Source organism: Coptis chinensis, chromosome 2, assembly GCF_015680905.1.
Source record: "Coptis chinensis isolate HL-2020 chromosome 2, ASM1568090v1, whole genome shotgun sequence".
NCBI lineage: Eukaryota > Viridiplantae > Streptophyta > Magnoliopsida > Ranunculales > Ranunculaceae > Coptis > Coptis chinensis.
The window spans coordinates 102,934,796-102,952,416 of NC_141457.1; the positions used below are offsets into that span (position 1 = coordinate 102,934,796).

The 17,621-nt window shown below is 38.0% G+C and overlaps 1 long non-coding RNA gene and 1 pseudogene across 1 annotated transcript; one reads left to right on the plus strand and one right to left on the minus strand.

Annotated features, from left to right (window-relative positions):
• Positions 1-11,482: 11,482 nt before the first annotated feature.
• Positions 11,483-16,840, minus strand: LOC147519848 (uncharacterized). Its single transcript, XR_015214308.1, has 4 exons — positions 16,657-16,840; positions 16,506-16,554; positions 16,098-16,190; positions 11,483-11,503 (listed from the first exon to the last, which is right to left on the minus strand). It is a non-coding gene; the product is annotated as an uncharacterized LOC147519848 (long non-coding RNA).
• On the plus strand, positions 13,078-14,034 carry LOC147519849 (ornithine decarboxylase pseudogene; annotated as a pseudogene).
• Positions 16,841-17,621: the final 781 nt, after the last annotated feature.

Sequence of the window (17,621 nt, forward strand, 5' to 3'; positions counted from 1 at the left end):
CTTCGGGTATTCGTTTTTATTTTTGGTGAATGGTTTCCGGGTGGCTATCTAAAGTACTTGTTTACTGTTGAGGTAATAAAGCAAGATGGGGACCCTGTTGATGTTGTCAGATCATATTAGATAGGTTAACTTTGGAAATGGCTTTGGGTAACTTTATTGTTTTTATATATGTGGTCATGTAATCATGTTTGTTTTATGATATTAGTTTCGAACCATAGATATGCTACTATTGGGAAATGTTTGGTTTTTATACATGATATAGCTACGAGGTAAAGCAAATTAATATACAATTGAATGATCTGTGGTCAAAAGTGGAAAGGTTTGACTCAGATACATGAATATATTTTATCTGTTCTATGATTAAATACAATGTGGTCTTAGTTGAATTGAAAAAAAAAAAGATGGTGCTAGTGAAGGGTGATAACGTGTGATTGGAATACTCTATGGAGGATTTATTTGGCTGTGATATTCATTCATACCTATTTATTTCTCCGTGTACATATTTGTGGACAATGGAACGTGTTATATCTTATTAGCTAAAAAAAATTCTATTGTCGTTTGGGTTTATAAAAATTAATCGGTTTAGTTGATATAAGAACTACAAAGGCTTGATTCCACTTTTAAAAGATTTGGATACGTAGGCAGCTTTAAACAAAAGTGTAGACACTACACCATATTATATATTATATATTAGTTTTAGTGATAACTATATGTGTATAATGTTAGTATTACATTGGGTACGTGATAATGGTTGTTTAAAACGGTATTCATTGAATGTGCCATGAATGACCCGGGTATTCATTGAATGTGTCATGAATGACCAGATTCTTTGGACTGCCCTAGAGAGGAACTAAGATATTAAGCCCATGGTTAGTTGTATTATTTGATTATCGCGAAAGTGTTTGAGTTTACTTTTGAATACCTAATATAATATCTACATATGTTATATAGAAGTTATAACTTTCTTGCGGGGAGGGTAGGACTTAATAATATTTTGTGCAGGAGGGGCCGGTCCCTACCCTTATAAAGAAATGGATATCGGTAAGTTTTAATTCAATGGTTTAGATATTAAAACGAAGTTATTAGAATGAGTTATATAATGGAAGTTTTGCTTTGGGAAGAAATTATGCCGGTTAAAATGACGGAACTACATTGCCTTCCAAGCCGTGAATGATTAAGTTATGGGATAATATAAAGTGATTGTTTGAATAATTAAAGTATGATAATGGTTTTATGTGGTTAGTCTACTCATACCAAAGAAATTCCATTTTGTCAATCTATGTTTGCTTTGTTTTTTTAACGCCGGTGTGTTCTTGAGAACATAGGTGGAAAGCGCAATGAAACCGCGGTGTTTGATTTGGATTTGATCCGAGAGCGGTCAGGGAGTTTATTTTATTATGTCCGATCTTTTGGAAGTATGTAATAACGTAGTTTTCTTTTCATATGACATGAAAATACGATGTTGAAGACCTGTTATTCTTAGAATGGTTTGATGTTTTATTGGGACGGAAGATAGATTTTTTTTAATAAAGTAATAAAGAGAATTTTGAAGATTGAATTTGTGGTTAAGATTCTTTATGATGTGGGTTTTAGGTTTTGACATGTGTCAGATCCACCCTTCCGCCATACCGAAGTTTTTAGACAAGTGAACCAAGTGATGTTTGAAATATTTATATTTCAAATATTCATTTTTTTTAATTGTTTAGAAATTCGGGCTGTGACATTGGTATCATGAGCCGGCATGATTAAAGATCGTTTCTTTGTCATTATATGATGTACTTCGTACTATTTGCATGGACCAGTTCTCTTTAACATATGAGAAATATATCAATACCAGTTAGATTTGGTATTGATATTCAGTTCACGCTGATAAATTAGAATCACATGTTAAGGGTTGGTAGCTTAAGTATCTACTGTAAATGGATGTTTTTCATGTAATAGCATTGAGACTTTAATTAGATGCTCAGCATATGATCTGCTTGAATTTCAAAAGTGATACTAATAGTTAACAGTACATGATATTAAAAAGCATGTGACCTGCTGCCTAAGTTTCTTTTGGTTCAGTTATGCGCTCTTAAAATAAGGTTTTGCTTTATATCATATGGTTTTGACAAAAGAAAAGGTGATTCCATTGGGCACTCATCAAATTGGATTGGGCAACCCCTAAAAAAAAAAGAAATTTTACAAATTTGCCATATTACAAATTTGCCATAAAGCCCAAGCCCAGTAACCAATTCAACCGGTATTGCCAAAACGAACCCTCCGTCGTTTGCTTACACTCAAACGACACGACCAGTATGTCGTCTCGAGTGTACACTCAAACGACTTTGGCGAAGTCTTTCGTTTACACTCAAACGAGACCATGTCGTTTCGTTTACACTCAAATGACATGGTCGCGGTCGTTTGTGTAAACGTAAAAACCATGACCATGTCGTTTAAGTGAAAAACAAACGACTTCGTAAAGTCGTTTGAGTGTACACTCGCATCGATTATTTGACCAAGTCGCTTGAGTGTTACTCACACTAACACCGAAACTACGCCGCCATGTAGTTTGAGTGTACACTAAAACTACGCTGCCATGTCGTTTGAGTGTACACTCAAACTACGCTGGCGGCCATGTAGTTTGAGTGTATACTGAAACTACGCGGCAATGTCGTTTGAGTGTGCACTCAAACTACATGACCAAGTCGTTTGAGTGTACACTCAAACTACATGGCAGCGTAGTTTCGCAGTTACTCACACTAACACTCAAACCGCGCTGGCCATGTCGTTTGAGTGTACACTCAAACTACACGGTCATGTCGTTTGAGTGTACACTCAAACTACATGATCGGCAGTAGTTTGAGTGTACACTCAAACTACATGGCCGCCAGAAGTTTCAGTGTTAGTGTGAGTAACACTCAAACGACTTGTCCATATCGTTTGAGTATACACTCAAACGACTTGGCCATCTAGTTTGAGTGTAACTCAAACTCAAAATAACACTCAAACGACATGGTCATGTCGCCCGAAAGTGTACACTCAAACGACTTGGACATGTAATTTGAGTTTACACTCAAACGACTTGGTCACGCGTGTTTGAGTGTACACTCAAACGACGTGGACACGACTCAAACGATTCCAAATGCACTCAAACGATTTCAATTGAATTAGAAAAATTGAAACCGATTTAAAAATTGGGTTACATCAATAAAACTACATGCACTCTACACTCTACTTTATTTATGTTATGACATAGTATCTTTATAACCAAGTTAAAACATGTAATCAAACATGCTATAAAATCTAAAATAATAATTTGTTTTATATCTAAACTTGTTATTATTATTATTTTTTCAATTGTGAATCATAAACTAGTTTGGGGTTTAGAGTTTAGAGTTCAAGGTTTAGAAATTTCGTACCAATATATTTCACTTAATTATTTGAAATAATAATTTGTTTTATATCTAAACTTGTTATTTTTTATTTTATTTTTAAAATTGTGAATCATAAAACTAGGTTGAGATTTAGGGTTTAGGGTTTAGAGTTATTTACAAATTTCGTGCTAACAAATTTTACTTAATTATTCAAAATAATAATTTGTTTTATTTATAAACTTATTATTTTTTATTTTCTTTTTCAAATTTTGAATCATAATCTAGTTTGGGGGTTTGGGGTTTGGGTTTAGGGTTTAGGGTTTACAAATTTTTCATCATGACATAAAAAAAAAAAATTTAATTTCAAACATATTTCACTAAATTATCCAAATCTAAAATAATAACTGTTTTTTATATCTAAACTTGTTATTTTCCATTTTTTATTCAATTGTAAATAATAAACTAGTTTGGGGTGTTTACAAATATATTTCACTCAATTATTCAAATATATCAAAATTTCAAATATATATAGAATACTCATTCATTTCCAGTTTAGAGTTTAGGGTTTACATAGAATACTCAAGTTTCTCTACATACTCAAGTTTCTCTACACACTCAAGTTTTCTACACACTCAAGTTTCTCTAAATGGAACATGAAGATGAAGAAGAAGTATTTGAGGTAATGTTTGATGTACAACAACAAATTAGAGAAGAACAACAAATTAGAGAAGAGAAAATAGAAGATATGTTGAAAGTGAAGAAGTGGAACAAAATGTTGAAGGTCAAGGTGAAGAATTTGAAGATCGACAAGTCGAAAGCAAATGAAATTTCGAAATCATCGACGACAAAATGCAAACCTAAATAATGAGGTAACACTTGATTAAAATGAATACAAAACACTTGATTGATTGAATGAATGAATGAATGGATGCAAAATGAATGAATGCAAAACCCGAGCCCAAACGACATGGTCGGGTCGTTTGGTAACACTATCAAACGACATGGGCCTGTAGTTTTAGAACACTACGAACGACATGGCGGTGTAGTTTGAGAACACTACGAACGACATGGTGGGTCGTTTCATTACACTACTGAGAACTACATGGCGTGTCGTTTCATTACACTATAGAACTACATGGCGTCGTTTGGACTCTTGATGAAACTACATGGTCGGGTCGTTTGAAACTAAATGCATTGTTTGAGACTCTTGTTTTTTATTCTTCTATATGTAGAATTCTTTGCCGCTTATCCGAACCGATCTTCGCAAACTCGAATGATGTGGATTGTCAACCGATTTTAAGTGATACAACAGAAATTTTACTACGTAAGAGGTATGATTGAGTAGGCATTGATTTCATTTTTTTTTTAATTTTCTAAATATAATTTTATTAGTGTATTAATAATAGTTGTTGTTTTTATGTGTTTAGGTCTTTCATACACGAATGGAGGCAATCGATTGGGCAACCGCTAGAGGAAGACAAGTTAATGTTGTTGTGGTCATTGAAAAGTCGGAGTGTGCCAAAGGAAACCGAGTAGCAAGATTGAATTTGGCTTTGCGAGTGCTCGGGTGTGTATCGGTCACACAAGAAGGAAGGCTTAAGAGAAGGCTAATAAGAGAAGGTCGGGAACCAAGAAATCGGGATGTCCATTTAAGTTAAAAGGTATTTTCCAACGCCTGCACTGCCGATAGTTGGAAAATTGTCGCTCTTAATGGTGTTCACAACCATCCATTGGCGAAGACCCTTGAAGGACATGCATTTGCTACTCGACTAACCGCTCCGAGTTCGAAAGTATTTGTCGAGATGAGTAAGTGTGGAATAAAACCTAAACAAATATTGGATTCCATCAAGAATAGGTATCATGATAACATCTCTAGTATATCCTAAGTCTATACCGCAAAGCGCGAAGGTGAGGAAATCGATATGAAGCGGTCTCACACAATTAATGAGATTGGCGGAGTTGTTAGCAAAAGAACATTATTTTGAGGAGTTGAGACAGGATGAGAATACCGAGGAGATAACGGATTGTTATGGGCCCATCCGTAAGGTGTTAAGTTGGCTCGGACTTTTCCAACAGGTTTTTCATGTTAGACGCTACCTACAAAACTAACAGTATCGGTGGGCCTTTCGCACAGCTTTGTTGGGGTGACTTCAACATGGAAATCTTTCACCGCGGTGTCGTGCCGCTTCACCAAACAACAAACGACTATGACTATGAGTGGGCCCCTACATCATTTTAGTGGCTTGCTTGGTGACATAAGTCCATCCGCGGATCGGGTCCGATGTGGGGATTAGCCCCGATGAGTGCTTGCCGACGAGAGTTTTTCCTAACGCACACAAGCATCTATGTAGATGGCATATCGCTATGCGCGCCCTTTCAAAATGTTACGATATTTTTCCAACTACGTAACTTGTAGAGAAGGCCCAGTTCGTGGAACACTCAGAGTCAAATCGAAGATGAGGTTATTTTCCGGCGTAGATGGGATGCTTTGGAAAAATATTACGGGGTTGAGTACTCCAATTTTGTTTGTTATTTCGCGAGACTTGGTTTGGTTTCCTCAAGGGATCGATTCGTATGTTGTTGGACTGACCAACACATTCACTTTGGGAGTACAACGACCAATAGAGTTGAAGCGGTCTCATGCTCGGTGAAGCGTGTACTAGGAAATGCAACCGTCATGATTTTTGAGTATGTTTAGCTTAATCCACCCGATTCTAGAGATCCGGATGTCCGAGATTAGAGCTACCTTCCGAGAAGTATGATTGTAACTCAAGCACCACCACCGGATTCCTTTGTTTCGTGAACTCGTGAGGCCTTTGTCTCACGCAAGTGTTTAGACTTGTTATTTGAAGAAATAGATACCCGCGTAAAGCGTGTTAAAGATGGAGAGATAAGGTGTTGGTGCTATTTTGCGACGAGTCATGGACCGCCATGTGCTCATGAATTAATTGAGTTTGAAGAGCAAGAGCGGTCCATCCCTTTGTCCGCTATCGACCCTTTTGGAAAACATTGTCCGCTTCTCCCTCCCAATGTGTCGGGTGTTGGTCCCGATGTTGCACCTTCGATGGACTTGTTCATGAATATGTTTGCAATGGTTTTCGAAGAAGAAAGAGGGTTATGATTAGGAAGCTTATGGAGATTGCCGTACCGTAAAGTACATGGCTAGTACCGCCTTGTGAGGAAGCAAAACCAAAGGTCGGCCGAAAGGTAGCAGCAGCGTAAAGCTTCAAACCGAGATGATAACTCTTCAAAGCGAGATCCATCTCATTTTGAACATTCTCAACGCGGACCATGAAGAGTGGGTCTCCACAACCAAACACTACGCCCCACCCAAAACAACCACACTACACCAAGAAAGAAGTCTTCTCCAAAACTACCAACCCAAAACATCCACACCACACCAACAAAATAAGCCTTCTCCAAAACACCAAAACAACCACACCAAGAAATAAACCTTCTCCCAAAACACCAAAAACAACCACACCACGAAATAAGCCTTCTCCAAAAAACAGTCACACCACGAAAATGTGAGAGATGGCTTAGACTTTGGAAAGACGAGGGTCCTAAGGATTACGGGTTGGATATTCCCGGAAGAAATGCATAAATACATTGTTAGAGTCCATGACCCCACACTGTTGGCGATGACAACTGCGGTTATAGAGCTTTTCTCGCATTGCATTAGGAAGAAGTCAAGAAGAATGGCCACAGATGAGAAGGGAGTTGTACGAAGAGTTTATCGATAACCTCCCCTTTATTGTACTTTGTACAATCAAAGTGAGGTTTTGTATTCGATGAAGGAAATCCTACATGAAGAAGGTTACGCGACCCTTAAATAAGTGGATGAGCATGCCTTTTGGTGGATACTTATTTGCTTCAAGATTTAATGTTGTCCTTATGCATTTAGGAGCTCGCCGCTGCTTCCTTCTCATGCCGAGAACCCAAGCAAATCCTCGAGAGAGTGACCCAAGTGTTGGGTAGCATTATGTTGGTGGAAATCATTTTGTCAATGTTGAACTTGTTGAAGATTGTCCGGTTCCTCCAGTAATGCTGCCAATGGCTTAGAGCTCGATATGATATTGCTGAAAGTTGGAATTTGGCCTTGACAGTAAGGCAATTGCAATTTATGGCATTGAACATTCCCAATTTAATATGGGAAAATGAGCTCGTTGAAGACCCAACAGTACATGTTATCGACTAAGTTGTTTGTATGTTGTCGATATGATATTTTGATGTAATTTGTATTTTGATGTAATTTGGAACAAGTGTAATTTGATTTGATTTTTATGTTATCAATGTTAGGGCTTTTATTTGATTTGATTTGGAAATCGAGTAATCGACTAAGTTGATTCGGACGGCAAATTTTGAAATCGAGCGATCGACTAAGTGATATATTGATGTAATTTGATATTTTGATGTAATTTGGAACAAATGTAATTTTATTTTATTTTTTTGTTATTTGGAAATAATGTTAGGGCTTTTATTTGATTTGATTTGGAAATCGAGTGATCGATTAAGTTGATTCGGATGGCAATCGAAAGTGATTTGGAAATAGAGCGATCGATTAAGTTGATTCGGACGTCAATCGAAAGTGATTTTGAAATCGAATGATCGACTAAGTTGATTCGAAGGCAATCGAAAGGATCGACTAGTTGATTCGGACCGCAATCGAAAGTGATTTGAAATAACGTTCAGTATGTTGTCAATAATGACCGAAACTACACGGTGAGGTCGTTTGGTTTTAATACAAAACGACCGGCCGCCATCGTTTGGTCTAAAGGGAAAACGATGTGGCCATGTCGTTTGGCCTTTAGACCAAACGATGGCCATGTCGTTTGGCCTTTAGACCAAACGATCCGGGCCGGGTCGATTTGGGATTAAAAGCAAACGATCCGCCGTGGTCGCGTTTTCAGATAAAGGAAAAACGATTCTGGCCGAGGTCGTTTGGCCTTTATGCCAAACGATCGCACGGGTCGTTTGGAAGAAAAATTTTTCAAAATTCGTTTTTGTTTTACAACACTTTCATATTCATCAAATTCCACTTTTCCATTCAAACATCAAATATCAAACACTCTCATTCATCAAATTCCACTTTTTCATTCAAACATTAGATATCAAACACTCTCATTCATCAAATTCATCCATACATAAAATTCCATTCAAACATTAAACCCTAAACTTAAACAAATTACATTCAAACATTAAACCCTAAACCCTAAACATTAAATTCCATTCAAACATTAAATTCCATTACATCCATCAAACTAAATTACAAAGTTACAAATCCTAAACTGAAACAAATCAACTATAGTGCCCACCAATGTACTTGCACCTAGTCAAGTTGTACGCCTGTTCGAATGAGGACCTTGCTTCCTCTGGCATATCATTCCCAGCCAATTGCAGACCTCTCTCTAGCAAACGATCGGGTTTCATCGATGACGCCGCTCACGAAAAAAGAAAAAATCAAGATAAGTTACCAATCGAATGCAAAAATCACGCAGTTAGAGAAAACTCAATTAAAAATCACAATACTTACAATCGGTGAAGCGGTTAGGCAATGTCTCCGGGAGGGATGAATCGAAGAAGCTCGGGGTTCACCAAAATACATGAGAATTCCTCGCGATACCAAGTCATGTAGTTTTGATGACACTCCCATGGATAAGATGAAATAGGTCCTCGGTTGCAGAGTTGGATCACGTGATTCCGCCACGACTCCCGGTAAAGTGGCCCAATATTGGTCCAGCTTTCACCTCATACCCGTCCCCGCCACGGGTTCTTGTTCTCCAATTTGGCATTGGAGGATCTTTAGGTACAAGTTGCACGCGGACCTAACCGACGCACCACCCCTTTTGCGACAGAAAAGCTCGACAATGTTGAAAAAACATAGCAATCCCTCAAAAATGCAATGTCATCGATCGGGTTTGTATCTCCGATATTTTTGTAGGGATGCCAAACAACTCAAACAAAATCAAATGTGTCATTAACAACTCTAATGATCAATTACTAAAAAATAAATATAAACAAACTTAAATACCAAATTGTCATTGAATTTAATACTTACATTGAACTCATTCAAATCATCAATTATCGCCGATAAAACCGCAATGCATACGTTTGGTCGTAATAGTGTGGAGCGACGGGATGTGTCTATGAGCACGCTGGGCCGGAGACGAGATATAGTTGAAATTTGGGACCGTCATGAATACCGGAAAATACTCATAGATCCATGCCTAGATATACACAAATAGTTAACATATTGATAGAGTAATAAAATTAACATTAAAAAATAAACTCTAAAATACTCAAATTTTACCGTAGAAGAGTCATATAGCCTCAGAACCCCTTTCACCTTTCGCACATGTGGCAGCCCGAGACCTCTATATAAAAACGCCAAAATTGTCGCACCCCATGCATACTCTTCTATCTCACTGAATTTCAACAACGGCCTCGAGATAACATATAGGCACTCCAGTCCCAGACTTTGTCGGTAAAAGCGGCACATCTAAAGAAAAGCGAGTAATAAAAGCTCTAACGGTCCGTTGAACATCCCCGAAACTTCGAGGCCTTCTCTACCACATTCAAGAAATCACATATAGGGCTATCATGAATCTTGTTCGCAAAATGCTTCCGGATGAATTCTAGCCTTACTTTTGAAATGAACCCGCTAGCTTCCATCTCGCCCTAATCAAATCAATAGGGATCCCTGGACCAAGATGTAAAGAGATTTATCGATTGTTGTAAGTTCACTTTCACCGTCCCCTTGCATCGCTCTTCCTCTAACTGTGACTCCACAGATTTGGACAACATCGTCCAAAGTCACAGTCATCTCCCTAACTGGCATATGGAAGGTGTTGGTCTCCGGATGCCATCTCTCCACAAACGCCGAGATCAATGGTGGATCCATATGCTCGTGATAACCTTCCACGAGATCAAACAACCCATCGCCCTTCTCAATCGCGCGGCAAATCTCTGGAGACCTTTCACATTCATTTTTGAAATTCCATTGGGATAACTTCGCTAAGTGTGAAACAGACTTCAACGCTTCCGCGATCCTCCCGAAACAACCGAAAGCACGATTAGATATATATGAACGTAAACAAAATATTTTGTAAAAGAAAATCAAAGTACACAAGAAAAACAAAATATTACCCTTCTCTCCCAAACATCGCGAAGCGACATGCACCGCATAGTCATACAACAACTCGACTCATAACGGCCTCCCCCATACACACCTCTTTGAAACTCCAAATCATCATTGGATTTTCTTATTTAAATTCAATACCGAGGTGCTTCTTCCACCGGGTGGTACGCCTTCTACCACATATTCTTCAACATCATCATCCCGCTTCATCCTCCTCCTCACTCTCCTCCTCACTCTCACTCTCCTCTTTCTACTATACTCTTCCCTTTGTCTAAACCTACATCTAAACCTACATTAGTATCACTATCTACACTATCTACACTATCTTCACTAAACTAATCAACCTCGGGAACCTCAAGAACCTCTTTTTCCAAATGGTCCCCCTGCTACCGATGCCGCTAAGCCGCCGTCGCCCTATGTCTTTTCTTCCAACTGCATCACCGCTAGAGGAACCGCCACCAAACAATTTCTTAACACCCTTTAATGTAGTTTTCGCTACATTCTTCACATTCTTTGATCGAGGACCCATCGCTACAAAGAAAAATAAAACAAGTATTAGTAAACCATATTTAAATAAACAATGTACAAAGAAAACCACTAGAAAAAGAGATCATCCCAAATAGTAAAACTAATAGACTTATAAGCTTGCTATGATAACTCCAAGTATATATGAAGAAATAGAATGAGGCGTTATGCTATCCAAATTCTATCGAGATTTTGGGCAGTGAGTTTCCTTTGTTTGGTCAACATTTAGGTATACTTAAACTGTCATAACCCGAAATCAATAATGACATCCTTCCAACAACCATATGTACATACCACCCTATAAAATATTCAACCCACAATACAATTTCTGTCCCTCGTTAAGCATAGGAAACCACCCAAAAACCACCTTGATTGTACATTCAAGAATTTGATAACCAAAGAAAAAGCTTCTCACCTATAATGCTTTTACCGCTTCAGTTTTGTTCCCCTCAGATCCGGACCTTTAAGCAAGTACTCGTAAAAGCTGCATGTAATCAAGGTCATTACTCATTAGTCAAGACTTAAGAACATAAGCAATATAAAAGGTGAGTAAATGAATAATGAAGGTCATTATATAGTGTATTTGATTATTAGCTTATATAGTGTCGATTCGTTAAACAAATTAATAAGATCAGTAAACTAAAAGGTTTTGAGACTACTTTGTGTAAGCTTATGAAGATATTATATAAGTTTTTAAACGAACACGCCCATTTAAGAGAAAGCTTGATACCTACACTATAATATAAACACATATTACAATATAAAGATTCTCAAATACTAGAACTACTATATTTTTTTTTTTTATGTCACCGACTAAGGAATGAGCAAGACATTTTTGTTGCCCATCCCACATGACATGATATGAATGGGCTTATAACTAATAAACACCAAAATTCAACAAGATCCAATTATAATATGGATTCATAGGTGGGATGATGGATTGAACTCACAAGTTAGATAAAGTACTATATCATAAAGGAAAAAGCGGGCTTTTAAAACGGGTCGCTCTTATATATGATCAAATATACATGTTTATTGTATTTGTTTTACAATATTGTTTTGGTTTAGTATTAATTTTCCACATTGTTAACTAGCTTATTGTGTATATGTTCTACTTAGGTGATGGCGGTGATGGCTTTATGCTTTCGAGACATATCTTTTTGTCAATCTTGCCGTCCATCTAAGGGTCAAGCAGTCGCTCTTATAGTCACTGCAGATAAATCTGTGTTTTATCGATGTTCCATTATTGGTTACCAAGACACTTTGTACACCCTCTCGAATCGACAATTTTACAGAGAGACTGATATCTATGGAACTAAAACCTAGTACACTTCAGTTCACTTTAGTTCACACAATCGACACTTAGTACACTTTGTACCCTTAAAAAAAAATCTTTTGTTGTTCACTTTCAATGCATTGATTCTCTTTTTCAGTTTCTATCGAAGAAAATATATAGGAAATTCGAGCTCATTTTCTCATACTATATAAAGATGAACAAGACAAACATCACATTCCCATAACTCATCACATTCCCATAATATATAGGAAATGCGATTTGGGCTTGGGCGGAGGCTGCCCAATGTAATTCTGGTGGCGCCCAATACAGCACTCAATAAAAACTTGGTGTGTGACGGTTTAAAAGGTAAGTGTCTTGACTGTTAATCGTGGGGCAGTAGGAACGGGCAACCCCTAGTAAGTATATAACAACCCTACTCCAATTGTCGACAGCTACTGTTCCGATGTTATATAGACCCAACGCTAAAATGGCAGTGGTCGTATCAAAATATTCCCACAATAGAGATATTGAAAAAGAGATTCAGGATCTCTGACATCTTCCGTGTGTACTAAATAAACTCCATATTTAATAAAGAGTAAAACTGTAAAACAAAACAATCCCTATTTCCTGGAACCCGTGCTATTAACGAGCCCTTCCTTTTAGACTTCTCAAAGTATTGGATTTGCATTCTGAGACCTACCCTAGTGCAAACCTTTGTGCTGATTCTCCAAGATCGCAAAAAGGCATTTCAATTATAGACCTTTTTATCCTTTTTCCACCAAATGGTGGTGAAGGCTAACCTTTTAGCGTTTTCTATAAATACTTTCGTTGAGGTAAGGAAAATAACTTCCAAAATCCAAAGCTTACCTAGGGCTATCCACCTTTCTTCATCCCTCTTTTTAGGTATTCTTTACCCGGTCCTATACTCTTATCTAGTTTTGAGCTATGGGTTCAGGTACCACAAGCCTCCCAGACGGTCTTGGAGTGCGGCAAAGATGAAGGGTAGGACGAGGTGAAAGACAGATTTTATTCTATCAAAGGATGGACTGACAGATTTTATTCTCGTCAACATCTCCAAAAAGCAAGAGGTGAAAGACCCTTTCTATGTATTGGACTTGGGAATTCTAGTGAGCCTAATGGAGAAATGGACGCGCACCATGCCCATTGTCCGGCCCCTTTTATTTGTCAAATGCAATCGAGCCTGCCTTCCTAGGTGCACTTGGCGGCTCTAGGAGCGGGCTTTGATTGTGCTAGCCACGCTGAAATTGAAGCCGTCTTAGCACTTGGAGTTTCACCGATCGAATTGTTTATGCAAACCCCGCAAAGGTCGAGGCTCATATCGGGTATGCAGCTAGCGTAGGGGTCAACCTCACCACCTTCGACTCACGAGAAGAAGTTGAGAAGATAATGAAAGTGGCACCCCAAATGTTCCCTCCTAATTCACTCAAGGCCCGGATGATGATGGTGGTGCAAGATGCCCTCTTGGTCCTGGCACGGGGCATTGCCCGAAGAGGTTACTCCACTTCTTCAAGCAGCTCATGCCGCACGCCCGGTGGTATCCGAGTCTTTTTCCATGTGGGCGGTGGAGCCACACACTCACGCTTTACCGTGGTGCAATAGCTGCGCCAAGACGGTGTTTGACACAAATGACAAGACTTGGCATGCCTCATATGCACATTCTCAACATTGGTGGTGGTTTTGGATTGGAATGGTTTTGGATTGGAATGGTTTTGGATTAAGGCGATTCTAATTGGATTGGGTGATTCTAATTCGCTTTTGGTTAGGGTTGAAGGGTTTTTGGCCGAGTCCAGAGAGATGACCGACTAGAGAAGGTTTTTCGGTTTAGCGATGGAAGTGGGGGGTATCTTGGCTTTTTGTTGGGCTTTTTTGAATTTGGGCTGGGCTGGAGGCTGCCTAATCCAATTTTGGTGTTTCCAATACAGACCCAACAAGTTAATATTCGAAGACTAGCTAAACACATTCTATGTTTAGCTACTTTCTACTTTTGGTCTTTGCAGGTTTCCGACTCGGACCCTAGGACGTAATAATTCAAGTAGAAGACGTCAACTTTTATGTTCACAAGGTATGACAAACAAAGATCTTCTCTTAAGCTCACGGTTGTTCAGAAGAAACAAAGAGCATATACACCCAAAAGAGTGAAAAATGCCACTTGGAAAAAAATATAGAAATTCTCATAACTTTGTCCATCCCAATGATCCCATATAGCTTATCCCACTCCTCTCGCCCTCACTACTTCCACCCCTTGTCACAACCAACACTATTAGTAAAACATAGAGGCAGGGAAATTGGTTCCGAAGTGATGAAGTCAGTGTGGGGCAAAGGATCAGAGGGGCAGAGTGATGTGATATTGATAGGAAATTGGTGCCTTTACATTATGAAGTTCAGAAAGATTTCAAGCAGAGATGCATAAAATATACAATACTTTAAGAAATTATAAGAAAAACATGAAAAGAAACAGTCTTATTGGGCAAAATGAAATTATACCCACAAAATAAAATATGCTAGGAAGCTAACCCTCTAGAAAAAAAAAATAGGTTAAACGCTTTTACTAATTCAAATTTGTCTGTTTTGGCATCCTATAAAATGAACCTACAAAATCAATGCCCACTTCAGAAAATCACAAGGTTAACTAAGAGCGTGCATTTCGTGATTTCTCTGTTTTAACACATGATAATACACTAGATTTAGATATTCAAGTTTGAACTCATTTGGCCCGGACTTAAACTTGACCACACAAGATATTCAATGAATGAAACTTTCAAGGGCGATACATAATTCAGTTCCTCCCTCTGCGGATGATGACGCAGCCTTCCTTTGATTTCAAGAAGCGAAGTACACGAAGTCAACTCAATCGTAGGGTCTCATAGTTCAGATAATGGCTACGACTTCAAACTAGACAACTTCCGGGAGGAGTAGAAACATTTGAGACCGTTCTAAAGTTTTGCTATGGCCTCCCAGTGGACCTCACACCGACCAACATAGCTACACTAAGATAATGCAGAGTTCCTACAAATGACCGAAGAGTACTAAGAAAGCAATCTTATAGCCAAGATGTAGAGCTTTCCTCACATTCATAGTACTCTCCTCCATTAAGAATTAAATATTCACAACTTACAACACTAAAAGTAGAAAGAGAGCAATGACGCCCTAAACATAATACTTCCAACTAACCCCTCAACAAAAACACGAGATAACTCAGCAACTGAATATCTCTAGCTCTCCACCATTAATCATCAAGTAATCAATATAACAAGGTTTTTATTCCAAGGTAAACAATAATGAAACAACAATGACTCAAGCCATTAATCCACATTCTGAATGCAGATGGAACTAGCATGACATGCACCTACACCAATGGCCAAATGCGTTCAACTAAAAAGAACGTAACCATGACATGCACATTCAGTCCACACTGTTGCCGACTTGCCGTGTCAAACAATATTTGGAAATTCGAGGAAACCCAAATACATATCAACAGCATGGAAGCCTAGAATACACACAATCAGTAAAAGACACAACAGATCCTATAAGTGAACATGTCATGCTATAATACCAGTTTAACTAACTATTGAATTTTTCCTGTTATCTCTTCTTACATTTTCTTCCTTATAGTTTTACTCCATAAACAAACTTTATCTTCATTTTGCAGCGACAATTAGTTGCGTTGTACCAAACCTAAAACACGATGGTTTCATATAATTGAACTGTATAATAAAGAAAATTACGACACTCAAGTCCATAGTTGGGCACACAATGCTTTTTGGAGAAATTCAACAAGTACCTCTGTAGATGGGCACAAAGACGATTCCTCCGCAGATGTTTGGTAGTTCGTCTCTATCAATTCTTCAGTATAATCAACACTCAAGTAGGTAAACTGAAAATAAAATGAGTGTATTACTATATTAGTATAAACTCTAGCTACTTTCAGGCAATAAGAGTTAACATTATTGTGACATGAGTTGGGCACATCAAGACTACGACTAAATCAAACCGGCAGATGTTCTTAGAACAAGATTTAATCCAACATTATGGTCGGTAGCTTAGTATCTTAGACAAATAAATTTACATTCAGATACAGTATAATTGAGATATATATTCACACTAACATAACCTAATAGTAGGGTTCATATTATTGATATATATTCACACTAACATAACCTAATAGGGTTCATATTATTGCAAGATGTACCGTTCTCAGGTGCCAAACTCATGGTTGGATTGCACCATCTTGATCCGCTCTGCATAATAAGGGTAATCAAGATCATTGTGTGTCGGGTTAAGCTGCATTGGAATACTATCCCAATTATACATAACCAAGGAAATCTCTATCAAGAAAGTACCTTTAGTATGGTTATACACTTCAGATTTCTCCAATTGGTACTCCTTTTTATTAACTTGATAAGAACGGAAACTGCGTCCAGCCTCTTCACGGAATTTCTTAAAGAATTTGTATTCAGAAGTCTTATCAGCAGCAATCCTCACAAACAAACCCAGTCGAAGACTTTGCAAACTCGAGTTGTTGGAGATTTGTTGTTGTTTTGGCCAAAACAACAACCGTTCTTAATTCAATTGTTGGAGATTTGTTGGAGAAACTTCGAATCGGATTGTTGGAGATTTGTTGGAGATTTGAAATTCGAATTTGGGGTTAGGGTTTGAAGGGTTTGGCGAAAGAGACGCGACCGGTAATGGTAGGTTGTTGCCGGTTTCGATTTGGTGGGGTGTATTGGGTTTTATTGTGCGGGCTTTGTTGTTTGGGCTTGGCGAGGAGGCTGCCCGATCTAATATGAGTGGCGCCCAATACAGCACTCAAAGAAAATCGATCACTCTGTACCACCGTACAGATGGGTACTTGTAAGACAGGTGAAAATATTGGCTTTTGCAAACCAAGTTTATTACGTATCACCACTGCAAGTTATGCAATATTTTGTTTTTCTGCATAACCAATAATCATTGAATATTGTGTGAATGATGATGCGTTAATTTTAACATGCCACCACCATGCTGTCCATGCATTAGTTCTGAAACTAAGCACATGTAGTAATAACGACTCGCATATCCAGTAACAATATGATGTTAAAAACATGTATATTATATATCTGTGATATTAGATTCGAAGACTATTAATCTGTTATATGAGTGGAAGTTACTTAATTAACTCCTCATTAAGGATTTGCCCGTTGTAAAAACCATTGGTAATGATATAACCAAAAAGCAATTGAGATGATTGCTAAGTTTACTTAGCTTTCGATCAAGGGCTAATGGTGATATTATTATCGATAAAATTTTGAAAGTGGAGCAATTATAC